This window comes from Ictalurus punctatus, chromosome 13 (genome assembly GCF_001660625.3).
Source record: "Ictalurus punctatus breed USDA103 chromosome 13, Coco_2.0, whole genome shotgun sequence".
Taxonomy (NCBI): domain Eukaryota; kingdom Metazoa; phylum Chordata; class Actinopteri; order Siluriformes; family Ictaluridae; genus Ictalurus; species Ictalurus punctatus.
The window spans coordinates 23159585-23178248 of NC_030428.2; the positions used below are offsets into that span (position 1 = coordinate 23159585).

An 18664-nucleotide genomic window follows, 5' to 3' on the forward strand; every position below is an offset into this window, starting at 1 on the left:
AAAATGGTCTTTCATTGCAATAACGTTCATGTAAATAACTTCAGTTGCTTGATTTTGATGGCAAGAATTGTGTGTTGTCACAAAATCCTGTGTTGTCATGAAAGTGGTTAATAATTTAAACATTTATTGGTTGGTTATGTTCCAGTACACTGCACAGAAAATTGTCTGCATTTTGCTACATTTTATGAATAGTGAGTGAGTTCGCCAAGGAAAGCACTGATAAGTGCGTAAAGAGAAAAATAAACAATAATTCAGCATCACTCTCTCCTAAGCCTTTCTCTAGTGTCCCCATTCCCATTACTGACTACCAGGGTTTGAGAAGGTCAAAAACATTTTTGTCCCAGGACTACGAATTATATACGACCTGCCAAAGTAGCATCACAAGTTCAAACTAGTGAAGGTTGTCACTTTGTCACAAAGTCACATTGTAACTGGTCTAGAAGAGAGGAAAACTTATTTCTTTGATGTACACTGTAAAGGGACATCTGTTACAGCTGGATTTTTAATCTGCATTTTATGTTCCCGTTCCTCTGTGACATTCCAAAAACATCTGCATTGAAGTAAACAATTTTGCTCCACTTCCCACTGATCTGGCTTTGTGCTGATGGACATGAATGCACATGAATGCACATGTTCACCAGTCTTATTTTACGTTTTTTTTGGCATATCATTGCTTGAGCAAATTCTCATCACAGTAGAATTATAAACACCCAAGAAATACGTGAATTCTGTACATTTATTAATATATTCACATTTACAGTAAAAAAAAGCACACAATACAACAGAACTGGCAATACAACAGAATACACAATATACAAAAGTACACAAAAGTGCAACACCAAAGTCTATTCAGTGTTCTGCTCCACAATGTATTATTATTATTATAAAAAAAATAAAATTAAATCACAGAATACAATTCATTCTCAATATTCTCTCAAAAAGCACTGTACAAGTATTTTTGTTGTCAAAGGTACAACAGTTGTCCTTAAAAATTATATACCATTAATTATAATACTATATATTTGTGTTTATATAAGTAACGGTATAAACAACATGTTCTCGAGTATATTACAGCAGTGAGAAATGTTTGTACGGTATGTTACCTTTTTCATTCTGAGAAGGTAAATAATTGTAAAAAAAAAAAAAGCTACGGGTAAAAATCACCACAGATGTTTAAAAACAGATCCCACAAAATCTCAAAATCAGAAAAGGAGTCAGTTCACACCAGTCCATTAGCAATTGAAAAGCATCACACAGTGATAAGTAAGAGATAAATATTTCACTGAAACTAGAAATGAAGCGTTAGAAAAAGAAAGAAAGAAAAGAATCTGCTACATATATGGGATTATATTTTCCCCTTAACTGTACATTTCCCCCTTTTTCCTTAATTTCCTTAATCCTGTCCCTCTGCCATGACAGAGACTGACATAAAGAAAGCTTATCTTTCTGAGCTTGGCACAGTGTCACAACTACTGTATGTATTGGGATTATATTACTTCAGTTTCTGTGATCATTTTGCGAGTGAATATTGCTGACATATTACAGTTGTTATTTCTTATAAACAAAACTGCAACAATGATGCACAAGGCAAGACAAATCATGAGCAATACAGCCAAGGCAACTTCAGGATTTTTTTTTGGGTTCTCAAGTTTCCCTGTGAAAAGACAAAAATCATTGTGTTATTTAAAGCCCACATCACATCTCTTGCAGCAAATAAATTATGTCCATTGAACACAGTGAAAGCAAAGTACCTTTATGAGCGTGAGAATTGGTTGTAGAAACAGGACCTGGTGTGGTGAGATTAGCAGCAGGCCGCTCTGTCAGAAAAGAAAATGAAATGAAATTTAACAATGTGCTCTGCAGTCATACACAAGAGGTATATATCTTATAAAACAACAAAAGAAAAGTACCTATGGTCACGCTGAATTCTGTTTCACCAATTCCTTCTTTCATTTGTACCCAAAATGTAAATGTTCCACTGTGATTCGCTGATGCACTTTCAATTGTGCAATTAAATATATGACTGTTGCCACTTGGAAAGTTATGCATTTTACTGCAGTTGATTTGAGCTTCTCCATGCTTCCAAAAATAACTCTGTGTTTCACATTTTTTACATGTGACATTGCAGGTTAGATGTACTGGTTTTCCCTCAGTGGTAGCTTGATTTGTACAGTTTGTTGGTAATTCTGTAGAAAAAATAAAATAAAATAAAATAAAATAAAGGTTAATAAAGTGTAATAGCATCACACACACACACACACACACACACACACACACACACACACACACACACACACACACAATGCACAGATGTCACTCTTCATCCACCTTTGGTGTTTGAGCATGTGGCTCAGTAGTGAAACTTTCATCTGAATAAGAATAAATTTTACTTACGAGCATAGACTGTGATAAGCAGGACTTGAATCAGGACACAGTGAATAAGACATGTTCCAGCCATGACCTCTTTCCTAGAACAACATCATATATTTCCTTTCACATTACAGACCAGTTCGTGACAGTGTGTTCATACCCATTATGTCATGCATGACTATTGTTATTACTGCACTGTCCGGAGCTCGGGTAAGCTTTCATACTGGACTTTGTATAACAGATTATTTACATTTTAACTATACATCTAAACTCATGATAAGATACTTAAGCCAACTTCCTTGAGAAAACAGCTGTGTGCAGCCTCGTGATGCGTTAATAACCAGAGGTTAAGCTGCAATCGGAATTTGGGTTTTAAGAATTAATGATATAAATCAAACAAACACAATTTAGAGCATATAAATTCAGAAATAAAATCTGTCTAACCAACGCAATATCAATATATCATGGTAAGGTCAGTGCACTTATAAATATGCAGACTTGTTTTGACTGACAGCGGATTTCTGATATTAACAGATGAGTATATATGTGACCCAAATATAAATGAAAAGCGGTTACACCACAGCTACGGTGAATTCTCGATTCCGATTGGCTGACAGACGTACTGAGGTGGGCAATTATTTTTCAGTAAATACAGAGCTAAAGTAGTTCCAGTCAGGTCTGGACTGCATTACAGTTCCATATCACTTCGCCAAGTGAAATGAAAGAACAGAAATGTACTGTCCACCGCAGCGCACACATTTAACAACAAACAAAACGACAGAAAATGTAGATTTTTCAGAAATAAGTAAGAAGTAATTGAAGATGGGCCACTGAATTATTATTATTAGTAGTAGGTCTATCAATATTTATTTGGTCCATATTTATATTATCAGCAGGAAACAAGCAAAAAACAAAACAAAAACAAAAACCGTGTGAACTCTCTCGCTCTCTCATTCTCTCTTTTTCTCTCTCTCTCTCATTCTGTCTCTCTCTCGCTCTCTCTCATTCTCTCGTTCTCTCTCTTTCTCTCTCATTCTGTCTCATTCTCTCTTTCTCTCTCTCTCTCTCATAGAACTTCAAGTTTTCCTCTTGCTCTGCTTCTAAACATGCCAAAAAAGCATTTTAGCCAATACACCAAGATAATGTGCAATAATCATCATTGCAAAAAATAAAACAAACAAACAAATAGTAGTAGTAGTAGTAGTAATAATAATAATAATAATAATAATAATAAATACACTTTCAGATAGTAACTTTAAATACAGTATCATTTTGGAGCACACTGACTTCTGCATATATCATTCAGCTTGATCTAACTCTAAGCTTTCCTTTAGAAATACACCAGTTCCGCCTGAGCATTATGGGAAAAAAATCTCACTGAACTATAACCTATCAACTCAGCTTATAAAGAAATCGTGCAGATACTTACGGTTTGTGAGTGTTGCTGCTACTTTGAGAGAGTACTCAGCAATGACTTGTCCTCCTCCAGAGCTCTGGTCCTCTATATGGCTCCTCCCAAACTTTCACTTTCAACACCAAGCCTGTTTTAGCACAGGAACAGGGTGGAGTGAGGGGATTAACATGTACAGCACATGGGGATGTTTTTTTCTTATAAATTAAGAGACAAAGCAAAAAACAACCCTGTTCTCACACAGTTTGTCTATGCACAGACTCCTCACACCTACCTGCCTCTACATCTGTAGCTCACTGCATCCACCTTATAAAATTACAGGAAACAAATAGGTCAAAACCACATAATTATGAGCATGATGATGGCAAGAGCGTAGGTTTGATTTTGACATTGCTGGGGATATGTAAACAGTCCGCAGACAGAACAACATGTGTTTATTCAAAATTTTCATTTCAAACACACTTAGATGAACCATACAGTACATCAGCCTAACATCTGTCACAATACTGAATCTCACTACTAACATATCACCATGTCATTGTTCGACCTCACCTGTGACCCCACCTCTCCACCTGCCTCACTTCTTACTCTGTCTGAGACACTACCTGGCAGGACTGCTTCTGTCACCTGACCCGACAAAATAACACATTGATGCATGCCACATGAACATTGAGGGAAAACATTTATGGCTTAGTTCAGTATTATTATTATCATTGTTGTTGAGTATACACATTAGAAATTAAGAAAATATTTTAAATGATTTACACTTTGACTTGCTGTAAAGTAGCTCCTAATGTCCGCTTGTGTGTGTGTGTGTGTGTGTGTGTGTGTGTGTGTGTGTGAATGTCAAGTCAGAGTATACACACACACAATCTAACATTTAGGCTTGCCCAGGACCTAGCGTCCCTATTAAATTCGATGCCCCTGGATGATGGAATCAGCTTTAGAGGAAAGGAAAGCAAGAGAAAAGGGAACCAATGAGAAATAAGAAGAGAGTCTCATGGAAACTGGAACAATTATTCTGTTTAAAGAAGTGAAAACAGAACAAAATGGTTAAACCTTTTAGCACTAGAAAACACTAATACAGTAAGATCCTAAACCTTTAAGACCATCTGAATGCTCTCTATATGAGCTATTGCATATGGAAAATGACCAAACGTCACCCTGTCCCTCATTTAATCACTCACGCATTCATTCACTGCTTTAATCTCATATTCACTTACTCATCCACACATTCTCTGTTGGTCATTCCTTCCTTCCTCCCTTCCTTCCTTCCCTCCCTCCAAAGATGTCCACAAGAGGGAGTGAGTGTGCCTTACCATTATTATCGGTGGTTAACTCATTAAAAGGCCCAGCTTATTGTTCCATTATTGATCTTAATGCATATAATTTTAATAAAAAATTATTCAATAACTACATTGAAGCTAACAGGAATTGTGTGTAGTAATTATAGTCAAGAAGTCTAGCACCATGACTCCTGAGTTAAAGTGAAAGTCTCTGTGGAAAGTTTTACTTCTGTCACTGAAAGCATATACTATTAGAAGTACAATTCCTCAGGCTTTATCCACATTGCTTTCTAGCAATTATTTCTAGAGTGTAGCTGCTCAAACAAAATGGTCTTTCATTGCAATAACGTTCATGTAAATAACTTCAGTTGCTTGATTTTGATGGCAAGAATTGTGTGTTGTCACAAAATCCTGTGTTGTCATGAAAGTGGTTAATAATTTAAGCATTTATTGGTTGGTTAGGTTCCAGTACACTGCACAGAAAATTGTCTGAATTTTGCTACATTTTATGAATAGTGAGTGAGTTCGCCAAGGAAAGCACTGATAAGTGCGTAAAGAGAAAAAGAAACAATAATTCAGCATCACTCTCTCCTAAGCCTTTCTCTAGTGTCCCCATTCCATTACTGACTACCAGGGTTTGAGAAGGTCAAAAACATTTTTGTCCCAGGACTACGAATTATATACGACCTGCCAAAGTAGCATCACACGTTCAAACTAGTGAAGGTTGTCAGACAGAAAGTGTGCAAAGTGTGTCTACTCAGTTCTGTGAAGCAGATCAGCTCTTTCTATTTTAAAAGTAGCATCACATGTTTAAACTAGTGAAGGTTGTCACTTTGTCACAAAGTCACATTGTAACTGGTCTAGAAGAGAGGAAAACTTATTTCTTTGATGTACACCGTAAAGGGACATCTGTTACAGCTGGGTTTTTATCTGCATTTTATGTTCCCGTTCCTCTGTGACATTCCAAAAACATCTGCATTGAAGTAAACAATTTTGCTCCACTTCCCACTGATCTGGCTTTGTGCTGATGGACATGAATGCACATGAATGCACATGTTCACCAGTCTTATTTTACGTTTTTTTTTGGCATATCATTGCTTGAGCAAATTCTCATCACAGTAGAATTATAAACACCCAAGAACTACGTGAATTCTGTACATTTATTAATATATTCACATTTACAGTAAAAAAAAGCACACAATACAACAGAACTCGCAATACAACAGAATACACAATATACAAAAGTACACAAAAGTGCAACACCAAAATCTATTCAGTGTTCTGCTCCACAATGTATTATTATTATTATAAAAAAAATAAATCACAGAATATAATTCATTCTCAATATTCTCTCAAAAAGCACTGTACAAGTATTTTTGTTGTCAAAGGTACAACAGTTGTCCTTAAAAATTATATACCATTAATTATAATACTATATATTTGTGTTTATATAAGTAACGGTATAAACAACATGTTCTCGAGTATATTACAGCAGTGAGAAATGTTTGTACGGTATGTTACCTTTTTCATTCTGAGAAGGTAAATAATTGTAAAAAAAAAAAAAAAGCTACGGGTAAAAATCACCACAGATGTTTAAAAACAGATCCCACAAAATCTCAAAATCAGAAAAGGAGTCAGTTCACACCAGTCCATTAGCAATTGAAAAGCATCACACAGTGATAAGTAAGAGATAAATATTTCACTGAAACCAGAAATGAAGCGTTAGAAAAAGAAAGAAAGAAAAGAATCTGCTACATATATGGAATTATATTTTCCCCTTAACTGTACAATTTCCCCCTTTTTCCTTAATTTCCTTAATCCTGTCCCTCTGCCATGACAGAGACTGACATAAAGAAAGCTTATCTTTCTGAGCTTGGGACAGTGTCACAACTACTGTATGTATTGGGATTATATTATTTCAGCTTCTGTGATCATTTTGCGAGTGAATATTGCTGACATATTACAGTTGTTATTTCTTATAAACAAAACTGCAACAATGATGCACAAGGCAAGACAAATCATGAGCAATACAGCCAAGGCAACTTCAGGATTTTTTTTTTGGTTCGGACATTCCCCTGTGAAAAGACAAAAATCATTGTATTATTTAAAGCCCACATCACATCTCTTGCAGCAAACAAATTATGTCTATTGAACTCAGTGAAAGCAAAGTACCTTTATGAGCGTGAGAATTGGTTGTAGAAACAGCACCTGGTTTGATGAGATTAGCAGCAGGCCGCTCTGTCAGAAAAGAAAATGAAATTAAATTTAACAATGTGCTCTGCAGTCATACACAAGAGGTATATATCTTATAAAACAACAAAAGAAAAGTACCTATGGTCACGCTGAATTCTGTTTCACCAATTCCTTCTTTCATTTGTACCCAAAATGTAAATGTTCCATTGTGATTCGCTGATGCACTTTCAATTGTGCAATTAAATATATGACTGTTGCCACTTGGAAAGTTATGCATTTTACTGCAGCTGATTTTATCTTCTCCATGCTTCCAAAAATAACTCTGTGTTTCACATTTTTTACATGTAACATTGCAGGTTAGATGTACTGGTTCTCCCTCAGTGGTAGCTTGATTTGTACAGTTTGTTGGTAATTCTGTAGAAAAAATAAAATAAAATAAAATAAAATAAAATAAAATAAAATAAAATAAAATAAAAATAAAGGTTAATACACACACACACACACACACACACACACACACACACACACACACACAATGCACAGATGTCACTCTTCATCCACCTTTGGTGTTTGAGCATGTGGCTCAGTAGTGAAACTTTCATCTGAATAAGAATAAATTTTACTTACGAGCATAGACTGTGATAAGCAGGACTTGAATCAGGACACAGTGAATAAGACATGTTCCAGCCATGACCTCTTTCCTAGAACAACATCATATATTTCCTTTCACATTACAGACCAGTTCGTGACAGTGTGTTCATACCCATTATGTCATGCATGACTATTGTTATTACTGCACTGTCCGGAGCTCGGGTAAGCTTTCATACTGGACTTTGTATAACAGATTATTTACATTTTAACTATACATCTAAACTCATGATAAGATACTTAAGCCAACTTCCTTGAGAAAACAGCTGTGTGCAGCCTCGTGATGCATTAATAACCAGAGGTTAAGCTGCAATCGGAATTTGGGTTTTAAGAATTAATGATATAAATCAAACAAACACAATTTAGAGCATATAAATTCAGAAATAAAATCTGTCTAACCAACGCAATATCAATATATCATGGTAAGGTCAGTGCACTTATAAATATGCAGACTTGTTTTGACTGACAGCGGATTTCTGATATTAACAGATGAGTATATATGTGACCCAAATATAAATGAAAAGCAGTTACACCACAGCTACGGTGAATTCTCGATTCCGATTGGCTGACAGACGTACTGAGGTGGGCAATTATTTTTCAGTAAATACAGAGCTAAAGTAGTTCCAGTCAGGTCTGGACTGCATTACAGTTCCATATCACTTCGCCAAGTGAAATGAAAGAACAGAAATGTACTGTCCACCGCAGCGGACACATTTAACAACAAACAAAACGACAGAAAATGTAGATTTTTCAGAAATAAGTAAGAAGTAATTGAAGATGGGCCACTGAATTATTATTATTAGTAGTAGGTCTATCAATATTTATTTGGTCCATATTTATATTATCAGCAGGAAACAAGCGAAAAACAAAACAAAACAAAACAAAAATCCTGTGAACTCTCTCTCTCTCTCTCTCACTCTCGTTCTCACTCTCTCATTCTCTCTCTCTTTCTCTCTCTCTTTCGGTCACTCTCTTTCTCTCTCTCTCTCTCTCTCTCACTCTCTCTCTCTCTCTCTCTCTCTCTCTCTCTCTCTCTCTCATAGAACTTCTTTAAGTTTTCCTCTTGCTCTGCTTCTAAACATGCCAAATAAGCATTTTAACAAATACACCAATAATTAATGTGCAATAATCATCATTGCAAAAAATAAAACAAACAAACAAATAGTAGTTGTAGTAGTAGTAGTAGTAGTAGTAATAATAATAATAATAATAATAATAATAATAATAAAAAATACACTTTCAGATAGTATCTTTAAATACAGTATCATTTTGGAGCACACTGACTTCTGCATATATCATTCAGCTTGATCTAACTCTAAGCTTTCCTTTAGAAATACACCAGTTCCGCCTGAGCATTATGGGAAAATCTCACACTGAACTATAACCTGTAAACTCATCTTATAAAGAAATCTTGCAGATACTTACGGTTTGTGAGTGTTGCTGCTACTTTGAGAGAGTACTCAGCAATGACTTGTCCTCCTCCAGAGCTCTGGTCCTCTGTATGGTTCCTCCCAAATTTTCACTTTCAACACCAAGCCTGTCTTAGCACAGGGACAGGGTGGAGTGAGGGGATTAACATGTACAGCACATGGGGATGTTTTTTTCAGACTCCTCCCACCTACCTGCCTCTACATCTGTAGCTCACTGCATCCACCTTATAAAATTACAGGAAACAAATAGGTGAAAACCACATAATTATGAGCATGATGATGGCAAGAGCGTAGGTTTGATTTTGACATTGCTGGGGATATGTAAACAGTCTGCAGACAGAACAACATGTGTTTATTCAAAATCATGAACACTACAGCCAAGGCAACTTCAGGTGAACGACCCTTATATGTAGAAAGTCCCCCTGTGAAAAGACAAAAATCATTGTGTTATTTAAAATCCACATCACATCTCTTGCAGCAAATAAATTATGTCTATTGAACACAGTGAAAGCAAAGTACCTTCATGACCGTGAGAATTGGTTGTAGAAACAGTACCTGGTGTGGTGAGATTAGCAGCACGCGGCACTGTCAGAAAAATAAAATGAAATGAAATTTAACAATGTGCTCTGCAGTCATACACAAGAGGTATATATCTTATAAAACAACAAAAGAAAAGTACCTATGGTCACGTTGAATTTTGTTTCACCAATTCCTTCTTTCATTTGTACCCAAAATGTAAATGTTCCACTGTGACTCGCTGATGCACTTTCAATTGTGCAATTAAATATATGACTGTTGCCACTTGGAAAGTTATGCATTTTACTGCAGTTGATTGTAGCTTCTCCATGCTTCTAAAAATAACTCTGTGTTTCACATTTTTTACATGTAACATTGCAGGTTAGTTGTACTGGTTTTCCCTCAGTGGTAGTTTGATTTGTACAGTTTGTTGGTAATTCTGTAGAAAAAATAAAATAAAATAAAATAAAATAAAATAAAATAAAGGTTAATAAAGTGTACTAGCATCACACACACACACACACACACACACACACACACACACACACACACACACAGGACAGATGTCACTCATCATCCACCTTTGGTGTTTGAGCATGTGGCTCAGTAGTGAAACTTTCATCTGAATAAGAATAAATTTTACTTACGAGCATAGACTGTGATAAGCAGGACTTGAATCAGGACACAGTGAATAAGACATGTTCCAGCCATGACCTCTTTCCTAGAACAACATCATATATTTCCTATCACATTACAGACCAGTTCGTGACAGTGTGTTCATACCCATTATGTCATGCATGACTATTGTTATTACTGCACTGTCCGGAGCTTGGGTAAGCTTTCATACTGGACTTTATATAACAGATTATTTACATTTTAACTATACATCTAACCTCATGATAAGATACTTAAGCCAACTTCCTTGAGAAAACAGCTATGTGCAGCCTCGTGATGCGTTAATAACCAGAGGTTAAGCTGCAATCGGAATTTGGGTTTTAAGAATTAATGATATAAATCAAACAAACACAATTTAGAGCATATTAATTCAGAAATAAAGTCTGTAACCAACACAATATCAATATAAAATAAAATAAAAATAAAATGAAAATCAAATAAAATGACAGAAAATATTGATTTTCCAGAAATAAGTAAGAAATAATTGAAGATGGGCCACTGAATTATTATTATTATTAGTAGGCCTATTGATATTTATTTATTTAGTTGTTCTCTGGTTATATTACTAGCAGGAAACAAACAAACAAACAAAAACCCTGTGAACTCTCTCTCTCTGTCGTTCTCTATCTCTGTCTGTCTCTCTCTCTCGCTCTCCCTCTCACTGAATTTCTTTTTCCTCTTGCTCTACTTCTGAACGAGCATTTTAGTCAATACACCAAGATAATGTGCAATAAACATCATTGCAAAAAATAAAACAAACAAATAGTAGTAGTAGTAGTAGTAGTAGTAGTAGTAATAATAATAATAATAATAAATTCAGATAGTAACTTTAAATTGAGTATAATTTTGGAGCACACTGACTTCTGCATATACCATTCAGCTTGATCTAACTCTAAGCTTTCCTTTAGAAATACACCAGTTCTGCCTGAGCATTATGGGGGAAAAAAAAACACACTGAACTCAGGCTATGAATCTTGCAGATACTTACGGTTTGTGAGTGTTGCTGCTAATTTGAGAGAGTACTCAGCAATGACTTGTCCTCCTTCAGAACTGTGGTCCTCTGTGTGGCTGCTCCCAAGCCTTCGCTTTCAAAATGAGTCTCTCAATTAATATTAAGCAAACTCACACCAAGCCTGTTTTAGCACAGGAACAGAGTGGACTGAATGGATTAACGTGTACAGCACATGGCGAAGTTTTTTCTTATGAATTAAGAGACAAAACAAAAAACAACCCTGTTCTTCACCTATGCACAGACTAATCCCACCTACCTTCCTCCCCATCTCAAGTTCATTTTACTTCAACCTTATAAAAAAAAAATACAGTGACTGATGAGAAAAAACACAATAAGAATCACTGCAAGTGTGACCTTAGATCTACTCATGGCTCTAGGCCGTTGTACTATGAAGAAACAGAAGTCATCATGAGATTAGTAACGGCTAATTCTTACTAAAATTAGTAAGAATGCCATAGGCTAAGCAATAGGCTAATCGAAAACAGAATGACCATGAATGTGACATATGCATGTAAAACCTGATCATGGACTTAGCAGTTGCCATTTAATAATCCATCCATCCATCCTATCATCCATGGGGTCACAGGGAGCCTGGAGCCTATCCCAGGAGACTCGGGGCATGAGACACCCTGGATGGGGTGCCAACCCATCGCAGGGTGCTATTGCACACACACTCATTCACACACAATGGACAATTTAGAGATGTCAATCAGCCTACAACACATGTTTGTAGTCTGCGTTGTGTGTTTTATTTCAGTCAAAGAAAAAGGCGGACGGCAACTGGGTCGACTTCTCATTTATTCTCTCCTCTCTCTCTCCCATTCAACCATAACACGAAAGGGATTTATGTGACAAACCGACTTATCCCGCAAAACACTTTGGAACATGAGGTCAACTGGCAACCTTGGCACTCTACCGAACATTAGATAAAAAGGGGCAAACCCTGTTGTTTCGTGTGCTGTACAGTTGTACACAAAAGTCATGGTCTGTACCAATTGTGGCCACTTATGCTTATACCTAGGTGGAAGGGACCTCAACATGTTTCCTAATGTCCTATTGAAACGTTCGGTACCACCATTCCCCATCAGGTGGTAAGGAGTGGGTCTAGACTTGTCGATGCCAGCCAGTTCAAAAAGTTCGGCAATCAGCTCGCTCTCAAAGGTAGCCCCCTGGTCAGAATGGATGCGTTGGGGAAATCCATAGACTCAGAAAAAAACATCCCACAGTTTCTTAGCCACTCTTTTCCCCGTCTGGTCCTAACACGGAAATGCATGCGCTAGCTTTGTGAAGTGATCTGTGATCACCAAAACATCCAAAAGATTTGTTGGTCCGATCCTCAGCAGACCAGAAGTCGATGCATACAAGCTCCAACGGGGCTGTGGTTTTAATACTCTCCAAAGTGGCTCTCACTGCAGGTTCTGGAGTTTTGCTGAGGACACACATGGGACATTTCCTCACATAATCCCGCACATCACGCTCCATATAGAGCCAGAAAAACCTCTGATGGGCTAAAGACAAAGTGCGCGGCTGCCCTTGATGACCGGCCAGGTCGTGAACACCTGAAAGTGCCTGAGATTTTAAGGATTTAGGTAAAACACGTTGGAACTTCTTGTGCCTGGTGAGTGGGTCTTTAATAGCTCTGTACAGGATTCCATTAAGCACTGAAAGTTTGTGCCACTGCTTCAGAATCCGCAACACGCATAGGTTTTCATTGGCACATTCACGTCTTGATGGTCTGCGCTTCCTGCCAACATAAGACACTAGCAATGACAGGGTCTTTGTGCTGATGTTCTTGCAAGTCTGTCAGTGAAAGGGAATGAAACACTTCTTTGACACCACTGATTAAAGAGGTCAGATGTTCAGCAAATGATGTTGCTCTAAATTCAGTTCCTGTTTCCCATTCATCACAGGAGGACGGAATGGAAGACACATCGCCAGCAGACATTGATGTATCCAACCCAACATCAAGTGGACCTGTTCCTAATTTTTGTGGTTGGCAGGTAAGTTGGAGCACCTCTTGCACATTTCCATCTTCTACACTGCGTACTTCTCCCAACAGTTCAGAATAAGGCTCTGACAAAAGCCGTTGACTCACTGGCCTGACAAACAGATCTCTACTGAGTGCGTCTGCCACCACGTTGAGTTTTCCAGGAACGTATTTGATCTCAAAAGAATATGGAGCAAGTTTCAAGACCCAAAGCTGCTCGCATGCATCCAATTTTGGCTTGGTCATAAAATAAGTTAGCGGATTATTATCTGTCCACACAGTAAATTCATGGCCTTTAAGCCAGTGACTGAACTTGTCACTCACTGCCCACTTAAGAGCCAAGAATTCCAATCTGTGCGCAGGATATTTAGACTGGCTGCGGCTCAAAGCCTTACTAGCAAATGCTATTGGTCTCACGTCTGTCCTCACCAGCAGGGATCTGAAAAAGTACTGCACTTAGGCCAGCTAATGAAGCGTCAGTACAAAGAAGAAAAGGATGCTCAAAATCTGGATGAGCCAGTACCACACTGTCAACAAGGGCCCTTTTTAACAGCAACTTTCACTGAGCGTTTCTGGCCAGCTGTTAAGCCAAATAGCAACACGTGAGCAACCTGGAATGAAGGCTTGGTAGTACAGGACCATGCCAAGAAATGATCTGATCTTTTTTTGTGAAGGTGTGATCCTGTCTTCCTTGATTAGATCCTCCTTTTTGAAAGCAGAGATGACTTTCACTTTCCCCTCATCAACTCAGACACCAGAGCCATCTATCACATGGCCCAGAAACTTTACAGATTTTCTTAGAAAGTGACACTTTTTAGGTGATAGCTTCAGGTTGCTGGTTCTCAATTGAGAAAACACAATCTCCAAACGCATTAATGCCTCCTGTTCAGAAGGTGCAAAGACCAACAAGTCATCAAGATAGCAGAGAAGACTGGAAAAGTTAAGGTCACCAAAAATGCTGAGCATCATGCGCATGAAAGACGCGGGGCTATTGCAAAGGCCTTGAGGAAGATGATTATACTCATACAAGCCTATTGGCGTTATGAAGGCAGTGTATCGTCGGTCAGACTCATGGAGCGGGATGTTGTAAAATCTGAAGTTAAGTCCATGGTGCTGAAAAGCACATTACCTCCCAAACCTGCGAGGCAGACAGCTTGATGGGGTAGAGGGTGGGCATCTTTGGTGGTTGTAGCATTGAGCCAGCGAAAATCAGTGCAGACCCTCAGATTACCATCTTTTTTCCATTAAAGGTGATGCATACTCACTCACAGATTTGCTGATAATGCCTTTCTCCTCCATCTCAGACAACACCTCTCTCAATTTTTGTTAGTGGGCAGGAGGGATACAGTGATAAGGCAGACGGAATGGGCGCTCATCATAAAGGTGGATCCTGTGCACAAACATTTTGCAAACATCATGGTAGGACACAATAAGATTCACCAATTTCCCCTTCCACACCTCAGAAACCTCACATCTATCCACGTCTGTCATGATTTCCCCTTGATGCAGCGTGCTATAAGCGCAAATGCATGAACACCTGCTTTTCCATTGTTGACAGTAGTGACATCTGGACACGTGTGTTTTGTTTAGATGTTTCTGTCATGTCTCCTCCCTGTTCTGTCATCGGCTGGGATTTCACGTGTGTCTGTATTGCCCTCAGCTGCTAGCAGTTTAGACGCTGATCATGTCCACATATATACCGCGCGCCTCCCAGCACACGGCGCAGAAGATTATCGTAGAGTTAGATTAGTACGTTTAGTAGTCATAATCACGTTCCATGTTTAGAGATAGTTCACGCTGGATTATCCGCTCCCAGTTCCTCGTCATAGTTCATGTTTCTCGTTTTGTTTATCGACCCTGTTTGCCGTGACCACGACCTTGATTCATGTTTAACCCTGTGTATGCCTGTTTGCTGATCGCCTGATCTTCGCCTCTTGTGGATTACGTTTATGGATCACGTTTTGGATTTGTCTGTCTGTCTCTCCTTTAAAATAAACACTGTTCATACTGCACTTGCATCCGTCCTATCTCCGCTCTGTCACGATGCGTGACAGAATCTTCCGCCTAAACATGGATGCAGCAGGAGAACGGAGAAAACGCAAAACCCGGAAGTCGACGCAAACCGTCCCCGCTATGGACTCAGTCCAATTCTCACAATGGACATTTATGGAGCTTCCTGATCTATTTGACAGACTTTTCGGTACCCCAGAACTTTCCTGGTAGACGGTCAATTCTTTTTCTGCAGCCTGTTAGACCCTAAGCCAGAGGAGAAGCAATGGCTCAGATTCATGTGGTCCCGGTTCTTTGGACCGGCCCGTCAATGGGTGCAGCTCCAACTGGATAAGCACTTTAGGAACCTGGCCAGTCTAGAACAGATTGTGGGGGCTTTCATGATGCAGTCCAGGAGTCCGGAGGCGAGGGTCGAGCTAGAACAACTTTTCGGGGGGGGGGTTGGGGATGGTTGGGTAAGTCTGGCAGGCAAACCTGCCCTGCCGTTTACCCACTACTACAGGCAAACTCATGCAGAGCCCCAGCCGGAGGTTAACCTGGCGACCACTGAGCTTGAACCTGAAACCCACGAGGTGGGCTCACCTGCCAAGCTCCAGCTAGAGGTCAACAGAGAGGCTCCAGCATCAGAGCCCCAGCCGGAGGTTAACCTGGCAACCTCTGAGTTCGAACCTGAGACCCACGAGGTGGGCTCACCTGCTGAGCTCTAGCTAGAGGTCTACAGGGAGGCTCCAGCACCAGAGCTCAACCCTGAGGTCAAAGTCCAAGTCAAGTCCCAAGTCTCTGAAATCCAAGTCAAGTCCCAAGTTTCTGAAATCCAAGTCAAGTCCCAAGTCCCTGAGGTCCAAGTCCAAGTCAAGTCTCAAGTTCCTGATGTCACGTCCAAGCCTGCTGATCCAGTTGACCAAGTTCAGCTAATATCTAAGCCTAACAACCAAGTTCTGCTCACGCCCAAGTATACTGACATGGCCGACCACGTTCTGCTCACACCCAAGTTTACTGATACGGCCGACCACGTTCTGCTCAAGCCCGAGTCTACTGACACGGCCGACCAAGTTCTGCTCAAGACCGAGTCTACTGACACGGCCGACCAAGTTCTGCTCAAGACCGAGTCTACTGACACGGCCGACCAAGTTCTGCTCACGCCCGAGTCTACCAACCTGGTCGCCCAGGTTCAGCCCACGCCTGAGTCTGCCGACACGACCACCCAAGTTCTTCCAAAGCCCGAGTCTGCCGAAACGCACAGCCAAGTTCTGCTCATGCCCGAGTCTGCAGACACGCACAGCCAAGTTCTGCTCATGCCCGAGTCTGCCGAGACAACCACCCAAGTTCTGCCAAAACCCGATTCTGCCGACACGCACAGCCAAGTTCTGCCCACGCCCAAGTCTGCCGACACACGCAGCCAAGTTCTGCTCACGCCCGAGTCTGCCGACACGCGCAGCCAAGTTCTGCTCACGCACGTCTACCGACACGCGCAGCCAAGTTCTGCTCACGCCCGAGTCTGCTGACACGGACAACCAAGTTCTGCTCACGTCCATGTCTGCTGACATGCACAACCAAGTGTCTGCTAGCAGTTTAGACGCTGATCATGTCCACATATATACCGCGCACCTCCCAGCACATGGCGCAGAAGATTATCGTAGAGTTAGATTAGTTTGTTTAGTAGTCATAATCACGTTCCATGTTTAGTATTAGTTCACGCTGGATTATCCGCTCCCAGTTCCTCGTTTTGTTTATCGACCCCGTTTTCCGTGACCACGACCTTGATCCATGTTTAACCCTGTGTATGCCGATCGCCTGACCTTCGCCTGTTTTGGATTACGTTTATGGATCACGTTTTGGATTTGTCTGACTGTCTCTCCTTTAAAATAAACACTGTTCATACTGCACTTGCATCCGTCCTATCTCCGCTCCGTCACGATACATGACAGTGTCAATATCCTTCAGACCATAGTCTCTCGGCAATCGTTCTGAATCAGAGGATGAAGCAGTTTCGAAGGGGTCCGAATCAGGAATGTGACAATGGGTTCTACTTAAACCCTGCATAACAGTGAGATCCTCCACAGCTAGACAGGAAAAAATGTCAGCCAGTTTAGTGTTACGGCGAAGAGTCATTGATGTTGGATTAGGGTTTAGTATTTTCATCGGCACCCATCGATTGCCCCACATTGGTGTTACTACACGTCTGACAAGGATGTTTCTTGGGGCCGATCGTGCAGTGGTTGGCTCAACAATTATTGGTTGGCTTCCTGGGGAAACAGGTACATTAACTGGCAATTTGCCCCAAACAAGATACTCACATATGGGAAGTAGAGTTATTGCCCGACAGAGTTTCATAGTGCCAAGTTTATCAGGCTGTTGAGGCCCAGCCCAATGGGAGATGCAGCTCAAAAGTTCAAGCAATTGCTCACATTCAGGATTAATGTTATTGCAGGAAACAAGCTCCTAGTACTTGTCATGCGACTTCATCTCCTGCAGAACACATTTGAACACATTGCTTCCAACTATGAACTCATCTCTTCGTCCAGGCACCACAAGAGTTGGAACGACAAACTTAAATCCATAGACTTCAATCTCCAAGTCGTATGTACACTTTGGCACAATTGTAAGGCCACCACAGCCAGCTAGAACCACATTACTGGGAATCGCTTGAGGATGTGGAACGAGACCATCAGCTTGCAACTTGGACTCACCCTGCTCACTGAGCGTGCAGGACATACTACCAGAATCCAGTAACCTCTTTAATGTGTAACAGTTGCAAACTGTCACAGGAGCATAAAACAAAACAAAACAACTCACATCAACTCTCTGAGACCCCACATATAACACAATTTTGTCTTTTGGCAATTGCTTGCAGCTGCTCACAAAAATATTTTGCACATCTGTCTCTTCTGCGAGGGTTTTAGTAAAACTGCCCATACTACCCCTCCCATCACATGAGCTCTTCAGTTTAACTGAGCAGAATCTGGGGGAGTCACAGGGCATGCTAATTTAGGACACTCACTCTTAAAGTGGCCAGGACTGAGACAGTGACGACATAGCCTCTGACGTCTACAATGTGAGTATGTAGTGTGTTACTTGGATCTACAGACCCTGCATGCATAGCCTAAGTTGGTTTTGAAGTCTGAA

General features: G+C 39.9%; 3 long non-coding RNA genes across 3 annotated transcripts; all 3 read right to left on the minus strand.

Moving 5' to 3' along the window:
• Positions 1-718: 718 nt before the first annotated feature.
• Positions 719-3957, minus strand: LOC128634525 (uncharacterized). Its single transcript, XR_008397721.1, has 5 exons — positions 3800-3957; positions 2395-2468; positions 1911-2186; positions 1752-1817; positions 719-1654 (listed from the first exon to the last, which is right to left on the minus strand). It is a non-coding gene; the product is annotated as an uncharacterized LOC128634525 (long non-coding RNA).
• A 2252-nt stretch (positions 3958-6209) lies between these two features.
• Positions 6210-9478, minus strand: LOC108274203 (uncharacterized). The gene is made up of 5 exons (XR_001814433.2): positions 9334-9478; positions 7888-7961; positions 7399-7674; positions 7240-7305; positions 6210-7142 (listed from the first exon to the last, which is right to left on the minus strand). It is a non-coding gene; the product is annotated as an uncharacterized LOC108274203 (long non-coding RNA).
• A 380-nt stretch (positions 9479-9858) lies between these two features.
• Positions 9859-11538, minus strand: LOC128634526 (uncharacterized). Its single transcript, XR_008397722.1, has 4 exons — positions 11518-11538; positions 10502-10575; positions 10018-10293; positions 9859-9923 (listed from the first exon to the last, which is right to left on the minus strand). It is a non-coding gene; the product is annotated as an uncharacterized LOC128634526 (long non-coding RNA).
• Positions 11539-18664: the final 7126 nt, after the last annotated feature.